The 11915-nt window shown below is 37.2% G+C and overlaps 1 long non-coding RNA gene across 1 annotated transcript in view; it reads left to right on the top strand.

Annotated features, from left to right (window-relative positions):
- LOC136839422 (uncharacterized) overlaps positions 1-11915 on the top strand; it is a 486213-nt gene continuing 474298 nt past the window's right edge. Inside the window, exon 1 of the long non-coding RNA XR_010853346.1 lies at positions 1-122. This is a non-coding gene — a long non-coding RNA (uncharacterized lncRNA). The remainder of the gene's footprint in view (positions 123-11915) is intronic.

Raw genomic sequence — 11915 nt, 5'->3', positions numbered from 1 at the left:
GGGACTTATTGTACTTGGTCTTAGTGTAAAACTGTGCATCATGTCGTGACGAGGGTCATTCCCCACAACAGTGCTTTCTTTATGATAAGTGGCAAAAAACCTCCAGTTGACCGGGATAACAGGTAACATTCTGTGTTTTTTGTGCGTTTAGATCAACTGCAGTGAACCTTAAACATTGACTTCATGCATAAGGTGGGGATGCCGTTACGCTTTAAGGTACGCTGCAGCCATGATGATTGAACTTTGGTAGGCTATTGGTGTGTTGCCATCAGTGGCCAGTGTCCATTGATTTTGCAATATGGTCTTGCAGTGATAATAATGAGACTATTAAGATTAAATATTTAACCAACTACCTAAAAACATAGTGTACGGAATCAACCAAGATCGTTTTAAAAGCCGGTCATATACATAGGCCTAATGGTTTACACTACTCTCGTTTTGGAAACACACCAGCAGTACCATAACAGACGAAAAGATGAATCATTAAAACATTTTCAACCAATTCTTTGAAGACCTAAATAACTTGGTCCATCTTCTCCAAACAAGTATTCGGCCTAGACATAAGAGTGGTGGCTACATCTGCCACCAGTATCCTTAACGTAGTATGGTGAGGCAGCATGACCGAAAAGTACTATGTAGAAAGTAACAGGCGAGTTATAATAAGGGAAAATAAACTGTATTAAAAATATAATTGAAAAGAGAAAGTACTCGTGATATACGGGAAACTCCATAGATACACGAAACATAAAAAAACAAATCCATTTGATCAAAATATGACATGTTTAGTTCCTCGGAGTGTCTTCTATAAATGGCGATACTCAAGCACTCATTTTATTTATAATAGTAAACCAAATGTTTACTCATTTTGCTAGTATTGCCTCTTATTTTGCTTGATCGTGGTCGATGTGATAAGATGGTGACGTAATCGCGCGAGTCTGTTATTACAGACTGTTACCGAAATGTAAAAATAATTTTCATTACGTTGAGGAAGTTTGCAAGAACTTCGTGATCGGGATTAGAAGTGGCGTGCCACTGTCATTGAGTGGATCAAATGGGAATAAATATTTGGAAGTCTTTTACAGCATATAACAGCAGTTCTGATGTAGAAAACAAAATAAAAAAGTTATGATTTAATAGTGGAAGTCGAACATTACCTACGCCGAGCCGTAGTACCATTGTTGTACGGGATGGGGTGGAGGAGGGAGGGGTAACTGGGATGTGAACAACTGGAAATTTGGCCACGCTGTCGTAAGTTCCGTCAGTCAATTTTGAACAGTCGTGGTGTCCTGTATACTGCATTCCTAAAAAAAAATTTTTGATTTCGTAGGAGGTACGCGCTTTACTTGTACAGTTATGATAGAAAGAAATTTGTGTAATGGCAAGTTGTTATGATATTGAACAAAAAAATAATAAAAGTCTCCAGCAAAAACAGATCTTCCAACAAAGCCTTTAATATGTGAGCCAAGTCTGTCCTATTGAGATTGGTTAATGTAGGCAATCGTGACATTCTCATGAATGACGAAGTCTTAATTTTGTTAAACATTTATCCATTTTATGTTTCTAGAAATCGCTTTGACCGTTATAGGTCATGTTGTACTTGGGTAGTCTCGATAGCTCCAAAGAGCAAATTGGAGAGAAAGAGAGAACAACTGAAAAGAGATCTTTGAGAGGTGAGAGACCTATTTAAATTTAAAGTTAGAGTCAGAATATCCGAATTCCGTGACTGGGTTTGCTGTCATAGACCTGTAAAATGTTAGTAACGATATTTAATTCAAAGATGTACTTTAGCGGTAGAAAGTAGCCTAAATGCAACATCTCGTTATATATTTGCAAAAGCTTTCACCATTATGTCTAAAATGCCATTCTTTAATACATAAGAGGCAAGACCTAAAGCAGAGAGGTGCTTGACCAGGTCAAAACCGGGGTCCAGGCCTAGGTCAGTGTTATCTCTGAGAAAGCTGGTGTTCGATTGCATTTGTTTTGTCACACACTGTGTTTTGAGGACGACTACTATTTATACAGTCCAGGCTCATGTTTGACCCGTGCAACCGAAAATTAATTTCCCAGCAAAGTAACGGAAGTACAAGAATAAACACGAATATTAACGGCAAAGCCTCGATATTCACTTACTTTCGGATGAGTCCCGCGGTATAGGAATATACAGAAGACCGTACACTTCTGTCCTAGACCCATTACATCAACTGTCAAACCCGATTGTCCCGGCGATTGGTATTGTGACCTGATATGCATAACTGACTGATTTTAGAATATATTTTTTTAATACGTACACTGCAAATATATACACTAAATATTTTATTTTTTATACCGTCAATAGTACATTGAAAGCTATATGACAAATTTAACCATCAGGAGCATTGGCCGATAGTGCAGTCCCCACTGCCACACACACACACACACACACACACACACACACACACACACACACACACATATATATATATATATATATATATATATATGTGTGTGTGTGTGTGTGTGTATATATATATGTGTGTGTGTGTGTTTGTATACACACACCTTTCTTGATGTAATGTGCAACAGTACATTGCTTAGACCGAATATTGGCCTACTAATGTTTTTAGTTTTTTTTTTTTTTTTAACAAAGAGAGAGGGAGAGCGAACTTGATTTTCGATTGGGGTTTGAGTTGGATGGAAGTGCCAAATGTCGGCTGATGTACTACAGTTAGGAGTGATAGAGGGTGTAATATTATTAATGTGATAAATGTTAATAAGACGTATCAGCTCGACAGTTGGCTGGTAATGCATTTGATTATTTTGAACTGTTCTGTGGTGGGTGACGAGATGATCAGTATGCGCTTCCGTCAGCCACGTCTATGACGTACGAAATTACAGTAGTTTAGAGAATGGAAATGAACGGTAGTAGTATGTATATATATATATATATATATATATATATATATATATATATATATATATATATATACTGTATATATATATATATATATATATATATATATATATATACTGTATATATATATATATATATATATATATATATATATATTAAAATTAAAGTCCTCCTGGGCCTCTGTGGGCTCATAGGGCAGGCGCTGATCTCCTGTTTCTTAGGCCGACAACCAGGGCTGGTACCTATTCTCCTACTGAACCTCTCGGGTTTCTCCGGACCATTATATATATTTATTTATATAATCTATACATATGTATATATAATATATATATGTACAGTCACTCAAAAAAGTTTTGCAACATGTTCCAGAAGTTTTCGTTCACCTAACAGTAATTTGTTCTTTTGATATTTACAACGAAATGTAATTTTCTTATTCGATTTTGGTTATTAATCATACGGTTCACAATATAAAAAAGAATGGTGAGTGAAAAATTCATATTACGAAAAATGACGAAACATTTTGAAAAATTTCACTTCAGATGATTGGGCAAAAGAGTCAAAGAAGAAACTATATTGCGAATCCAGATAAAAGCTTATTGAACTAATAAAATAATATTGAACAATCATCAATGAAATTATATATAAATAAATAAAGAAAGAATTCAACCATTATCGTTGTCAGAAACAAAAAAGAAAAAATCTCATAACGTCGTATGTTATCGTGTGACTCCACATTCGGGCAGGAAAGTTAAACTAAACTGTCACGTCAGTTGGGCAAGAGACTCATCCGCACCACAATCATTAGCTTGATAAGACTAATGTTTCTATTGTAGATATTGCTCGGCAGCTTAGCGTAAATAAAACAACCATGTATAGAGGGATACAACTACAGAGAGAACGAGGAAACATGATAAATTCATTGTAAAAACTACTGTTAAGGATCATCATCGGATGATCACTGAAGGAGCTCCGCCTAACTCCTCCCTGACAACCGATGTTGCTATAAAGAGAGAACATTACGCTCTCCCTTCAAGTTGCTGCTCAAACCATCCGTAACAGGCTACATGAGACCAAGATATTATTTCATCATACTCCTGCCAAGAAACACTTCATATCAGCGAAACACAAAGAATAGAGGCTAGAGTTTGCGTTATAATATAAATCCAGTGGCCGATGATTTCTGTACGAGTCATCTTTTGCGATGAGGAGGAGACATTCTCCACTGATGAGCATGGTAGTCTTCTTCACTGCTGGCATACTGGCACTTAGCATTAACTAAATTAATGTTGAACTATTAGCTAATTTTAATTCTTTAGAAACTTAGATAATAAGAAATACAAAATTAGGCGTTATATATTCAGTTAACTTCATAAGAGGCATCAAAATGATAGGTCTAAGTAGCAATGAAAGAAATGAGAAATTACACATGATAATGGCATTATATATATATATATATATATATATATATATATATATATATATATATATATATATATATATATATATATATATATATATATATATATATATATATATATATATATTTATATATATACATATATTTATATATATATATATATATATATATATATATTATATATATATATGTGTGTGTGTGTGTGTGTGTGCGTTTATATTCTATGTATTACAAAAATAGACGTGAAATCTGTTAGTCTAGTTCAGTATATTTTATATTAAGTTTCACTAGTTCACAGTCTACATAGGATTAGTCATTCAGAAATTTAATTAATAATAATGTGAAGCAAATCTTTACAAAAGTCGTATTTGTTGATGTTAATAAGACTAATAGTTTAACTTGTAACAGTCGTAGGCCTATGTCTACAAAGTTCACACATATGAAGGAGATAAAACAACGATAGTGATGGCAGTTGGAGATGAAAATATTAAAACATAAGAACAGCAATGACCTCTGAAGTATTATAGTAACATCCTTCAATTAAGTAAAATATGACAACAGTAAGCAGTATCAGAAAAAGCCCTGTTTAAGGGAAACTGCAGGTAATTTCTCGGACCCATCACTAGTGCCCAGTTGTTTCATGCGCTTACAACAGAGTTGCCAAATAGCGCCAGATGTCGCTATTATAAGCTGTTCGAAAAGTTTTGAAGTATGTTGCAAAACTTTTTTGAGTGATTGTACATATATATATATATATATATATATATATATATATATATATATATATATATATATATATATATATATATATATATTGGTGGCAAGTGGGGAAGAAGGTCATAAGACGCAGGAATAAGAGAGGCAGGTAGATCATTCCAAAGGTGACGAGCATTTAATGAACGAACGAAATGGGTTTTAGTACATGGTTCAATCATTTTTCGGCAGTTCGGTTAGTTGTGGGTTCATTATGTTAATTTTATTACGTGGATACTAAAATGCAGGAAGGGTGTGAATATAGCTAAAATGTAGATAAATTGTCTTATATCATTCTTATTATTTTAAAAATTGGCGAGCCTTAACAACTCAAAGACTCTGAGACCAGAGGGATCAGATGGAAATGAAAAAATCAAGTTGCCCTTCCAAACCTGCATGTCTGTTTGAGGCAGCTGAATTTCCTTCTTTTTTTTTAAGATTGTTTTAAAGCAAAAATATATACATAGGGCGTCGATGGCCATAATTGTAGCACTGCCAGTTGATAGAAACCAATCAATCGACATGCTCTTATTGATAAAAAAAAAGGTCCAGTATTGTTTGACATGAGTAACATGAACCCAACAGACAATCCCAACTTCTCTGCAAGGATGCCTTAGCTTATCACTAAATGAAGCTTGTGCTGGCATAAGGCCAGGATGAATTCACCCTTCCTTCCCGTTCTGGTTACTGTAAATTATGGCATTAAAGTGAAATGTTTAAATTCGTTATCGCAGGTAATGGTGTTTAGATTACATGGAACAATTAATTGCAGGGGCAGTTGTGACGCATATTTTGTGGAGAGAGATAAATGAAAATCCCAGTGGTTTTATTATTTTATGTGTTTGAATTTTTTTCCTGACTTTTACCTCATGTTTACTTCAAAAGCCCTCTGCGTTGCTGCAGATAAAAGTTTCTGAAAAGGCTTAAAAGAGAATGAATCTTTTAGGGCTGTAAGAGGAACGGATTGAAAGTGACATAAAACTCCCAAGCCAAACGAAACCAAAAATATTGGAGGACCTACTAGATCAAGAGATTAACCCGGATATGAACAAAATGTTCCACAGACCCAGCAAGGATTTGCGAATGTGCTGATTGAGATTTTATATACGAACAAGAATGGTAAAACATTAAGGATGTGAGAATAAAGTTTACCATGGGCACCCTCTCCCCCCAACACACACACACACACACACACACACATATATATATATATATATATATATATATATATATATATATATATATATATATATATATATATATATATATATATATATATATATATATATATATATATATATATATATAGTATCAGTGTTAGTGTCTATATATATAGTTTAGCAAAAAGTTAAAGGACTTATTAATTACTCGGAGCCATTAACAAACGAAAAGGTTAAGAAAAAATATGACAGGATTTGGTTTTTTCTGAACATGTAACTAAGAATATTATTACTTGCATCGGTAATTTCAAGTACAATGTACTAATGTTATTAATAACTGTAATCGTAATAGGTAGGAAGGGGAAGTTCATTCGGAGATAAATTAAGGCTCCCTTGCAGTATTTTTTTTTTCAGATATTAGGAACCAGTTACTTTAAAAAGAACGTTAGATTCATATTACGCCTTTCTAAGTTTTAGGGCAATTCGCGCTATAGGGAGCTTGTTGATTCACCGATTCCTGTAAACTAGCGTTGCTATAACTATACCCAGGAAGTGCGTTTATTTGCGTTTAATAATTTGAGCTATAGATCAAGGAAAATCTCGAGAAAAAGCAAGAAAAAAAGTTCCTTTCAGTGCTGTATTAGCCTTGGCCATTGCCATTCACTTTTGATCCGTTCTCGTTGATTCCCTCTGTCCAAATTCTTTAACTTTAACTGGCTCCTGTTTTCATTCCTCATTTACGAACAAATCCATCGCCGCCGCTATAGGTGCCAACAACATAGCCACCACCAGGCCGTGGCTGAAAGTATTATGGGCCGCGGCTGAGAGTTTCGTACTTTAACCATCTTCTACGTTCAAGAGATCTTTTAATGGGATCGAATGGCGAGCAGTGTCTTAGGAAATAATTTCCTTTATAAGGATAAATGGGAAAAGTTTCCTGGGAGTAAAAGAGCCAATTCCTGAGACCTAACAATACGTCCGCGTACCTGCGCTCTCTAAGCTCTCGCTTTCTACCTCTGTCTCCTGGGAGATCATTTCGTTTTGTTGTATATATAAATATATATTTAACCATTTCACTGTAACCACATTTGGCGTATACCATACGTTGAATTATATGCATCAGTAAAAGTGAACGTATAAAAGAAAAAAAAACCGGCGGTGGGGAAGAGAAAGAGAATAAAAGAATGAGCATTCATATTCATTTTTGAGAATTGTAGTTCAGAAAGGTTTTTTTTTTTCTAAATCTTTGGAATAGCCTCTTGCCGGAAGATGTCAAGCGTTCCATGGCTGTTCTTTTGAGAGACTGAGATTACGCTATTGGTAACTTGAGTCACAAGTTAAAGATCAATATTTTTATCCTCTAAAGGTAAGGTTGGACTTTTGATCTCCGAAAATAGGGGAGAGATAAAAGGCGGTAGTAGCTAGAGAGGAGACTCGTGGCAAAGTAGGGTATGTTGTTGGAGCCATACAGATGAGAGAAAAATCGTTGAATAAACAGATTTTGAATAGTAAGAATTTCTAGACACTTGTGTACATACATACATATTAATTTGCAAAGAATATTTCATGAATATAACTGTCGCCAACTGTGAGCTCTTGAAATAAGTGTCTTTCATTTTCAGAATCGTGATATCGAGACAATTCTTTTGCTCTAAGATGAACATTTCATTACCTGATTGTTTCCTGTAACACACCTGTCCTCAGGGTTTAGCTTTGTCCTTGTTTCCTAAAAAAGCAAAGATGTCCGTGCTTTTTTCTTTAGAAAGCTTCCGACTACAGGTTTAGAAGCCTTTTGTTCTGTGATTTTGTTTTTCTTTGTACAGAGCTGCTTTTTATGTTCCATGAATTCCCTCTTGTTCATACACATACATGCACACACATTCTCTCTCTCTCTCTCTCTCTCTCTCTCTCTCTCTCTCTCTATATATATATATATATATATATATATATATATATATATATATATATATATATATATATATATATATATATATTTATATACATACACACGTATATCTGAATCACGAAAATATGGAACACGATGAAGGTCCTTTACTTAGCAGTCTGCTAAGTAAAGGACCTAGCGTCGAAAGGCCTCGCAGCACTCCAGTGTTTCCGTTTCCTTTGTGGATTTTATCTATTTATATACACACACCTGTGTGTGTGTGTAATTAAGTTTTTTTACATGCTTTTATTTAATTTGACTTCTGCGTCTGTCTGTCTATCTGTCTGTCTGTCTATTCCCAAATCTTGTAACTCAATTTTCGACCTGTTGCCTTCGTCCGATGGACATGGTTGCTCAATCCTTTCTGAGAACACAGCCTTACGTGATAAGCAGGTTAGCAGCGACCTCTAGTGACCCTACAGTGACCTCTTCCAGTATCTCAGGATTTGTATGAAACTTCGGATTTTTCACAACCTCTTTGACTCGGTAGAATCTACTTTCTATATGACCCCTCCCCTCCCCTCTTCTATCCCCTTCCCCCTTCCCTTTTCCATCCCCCTCCCCCAGCACACGGTCTAGTGTTACTCTAGCTATGTCCTCACCCTAGCCTTCCCTCTTTCCTACCCCTCCCCTACCTACTTCCTTCCCCGCCCACTTCCATCTTCCACCCCCTTCTCCCGGCCATCACCCTCCCCCTCCCAAAGCACACGATCAAGCGTTAATTTAGCTGTTTCCTCCCCTCCCTTCCCTCTTCCATCCCCTCCCCTTTTCCCTCCCCAGCACACGATCAAGTGTTAATTTAGCTGTGTCCTCCCCCTCCCCTTCCCTTTTCCATCCCCTCCCCTTCCCTCTTCCATCCCCTTCCCCCTTCTGGAGGCACACGATCAAGTGTTAATTTACCTGTGACCTCCCTCTCCCCTTCCCTCTTCCCTCCCCCTCCTCTTCCCTCTTCCATCCCCTTCCGCCCCCCTTTCCTCCCGATCCCCCTCCCTTCCAGAGCTCACGATCAAGTGTTAATTTAGTTGTCACCTCATTATCCCTCTTCCCTCCCCCTCCCCTTCCCTCTTCTATCTCCATTCCCCTCCCTTCCCCTCCCCCTTCTGGGGCATGCGATCAAATGGTAATTTAGCTGTGTCCTCCTCCTCCTCTTCCATCCTCTCCCCTCCCCCTTCCCTCTTCCATCCCTCACCCTTCCTCTTCCATCCTCTCCTCTTTCCCTCCCCTCCCCTTCCCTCTTCCATCCCTCACCTTTCCTCTTCCATCCTCTCTCCTCCCCCTCCCCTTCCCTCTTCCATCCCTCACCCTTCCTCTTCCATCCTCTCCCCTCCCCCTCCCCTTCCGAGCACACGACCAAGTGTTAATTTAGCTGTGTCTTCCCCTTCCCTATTCCACCCCCTTTCCTCTTCCATCCCCTCCACTTCCACCTTTCCTCCCCCTTCCTCCTCCCCTCCTCCTTCCCCCTCCTTCCCCTCTCCTCCCCTTCCAGAACACGTGATCAGGTGTTATTTTAGCTGTGTCCTCCCCTCCCTTCCCTATTCCCCACTTCCCTCTTCTATCCCCTCCACTTCCCCCACCCCTACCAATTTCCCCCTCCCTCCCCTTCCCCTCCCCTACCCCTTCCTCCTCCAGCCTTCCCCTCCTCTCTCCCCTCCATCACCTCTTTTCCCCCTCCCTATCTCCTCCCCTCCCCTCCCCTTTCCCCATCTCATCCCTCCTCTCCCCTAACCTTCCATCCTCCCTTCCTCTCCTACTCCCTTCCCTTTCCTCCCGTTCCCCTTCCCCTTCCCTCATCTTCCCTACCTCACCTTCCCTTCCCCTCCCCTTTCCCCTCCCTCCCATTTCCCGTTCCCTTCACCTTCCTACTCCCCTCCCCTTCACCTTCCTACTCCCCTCCCCTTCCCTCTTCCCTCCCTTCCTCCTTCCCCTTCCCCCTTCCCCGTAAACGGACATCAAAGTTCGTTAACTACAGTCATAAATCGGTTACATTTTCTATCAAAACTAAAAATTATGAAATAAAAAATGTAAAAAATTCTTAATCATGCTTATATTGAAATACACTAAAAATTAAAAATAATATTTTGAGGCACACCAGGATGTTCTTACAATTAATCATGTCTGCAAAAATAAAAGCGAGGGCCCCAAACATGGAAGGAAATGCTACAAGAAATAAAAAAAAAATCTATTTCTTTTCTTGTAGCATTTCCTTCCATGTTTGGGGCCCACGATTTTATTTCTGTAGACATGATTCATTGTAAGAACATCCTGGTGTGTTTCAAAATATCATTTTTTACTTTTTAGTGCGTTTTAATAAAAGCATGTTTAATTTTTTTTTTATTTTTATATTCCCATAACAAGGTATCCCTTCCAAGAAAGACAAGGCAATGATCAATGATACATTAATATGCTAACTTTGGAATGTTGGGTAAAAACACTTCCCATAAAACCTCTACAACATGATATACCTCACACACACAGAATGCTCACCAGCAGCGCGTCGAAACACTGCAGCGACATCCATCCTTGTCTTCCACGCAACCTATCAGTTACTGGATGTTCAAGCCCTTCCTTCCAATACCTTTCATGCAAACCACCCAGAACCTTCTAGATCTTCCTCTCCCCTTTCTCCTGACACCGCCAAACCATCTCAAAACACTGTAGATTCATCCTTTTCTCTCTCTCTCCACGTTTCTCACCTTCACCATATTATTCAATTTCTCCATATATCCTCACACACAAAAATATGTGGATAAATTAAATACTTTTCACTTATAAATATTCACTCCATAAATATTCACTCCTACAACAGTGGAAATGGCTCTAGGAAAAAGGAAGACGCTCATCGCCTGCTGTCCGTCTTTGCTTGGCGAACGTATCATATCCATCCACCTCTCTCTCTCTCTCTCATATATATATATATATATATATATATATATATATATATATATATATATATATATATATATATATATATATATATATATATATATATATATATATATATATATATATATATATATATATATATATATGTATATATATATATGTGTATATATATATATTTATGTAATATATACCTGTTTATATAATATATATATATATATATATATATATATATATATATATATATATATATATATATATATATATATATATATATATATAAAGAAAAGAGAGGTAGAGATTGCTCTCCAAATCATCCGTTATTATACCATCGTCGAGCACATTAGGCTTGGAGGAGAATTTTAATAATTCGTCTTTGTCATGAAGAGGTGTCTGGGGCTTTGATGAGAATGCTTCCTTGGCAGTTCTGGGAAATTGGGAATCTTGGGAGTAAATGAAAACATTAGTTTTATATACCCAGTTCCTTCATTCAAGGAAAAAAATCCTTGTTCGTCCTGAAAACAACTCTTCAATCTAGGCTTATATATTTTTTAAGATGACCCATAAAGAGAAATTAGGCGACCCACATCCAAGAAATAATTTTTGTACTAACGACTTTGATGTTAGAATGAGGAACAGGGGCTTCTCTCTCTCTCTCTCTCTCTCTCTCTCTCTCTCTCTCTCTCTCTCTCTCTCTCTCTCTCTCTCTCTCTCCAGTATTTAAATTGCTCTTTTTAGCCTCTATGTAAAATTATGATGTTTCTTGGTCTCAAATAGCATCTCCCCTAAAGCATCTATTTCTCTTTGCAATCAAAGTTTTTTGTTGTTTCACTCTTTCCTGAAACACGAGTCCTTCTACATATGTTTCCA

Source organism: Macrobrachium rosenbergii, chromosome 1, assembly GCF_040412425.1.
Source record: "Macrobrachium rosenbergii isolate ZJJX-2024 chromosome 1, ASM4041242v1, whole genome shotgun sequence".
NCBI classification, from domain to species: Eukaryota; Metazoa; Arthropoda; class Malacostraca; order Decapoda; family Palaemonidae; genus Macrobrachium; species Macrobrachium rosenbergii.
This window is presented reverse-complemented; position numbering and strand designations above follow the sequence as displayed.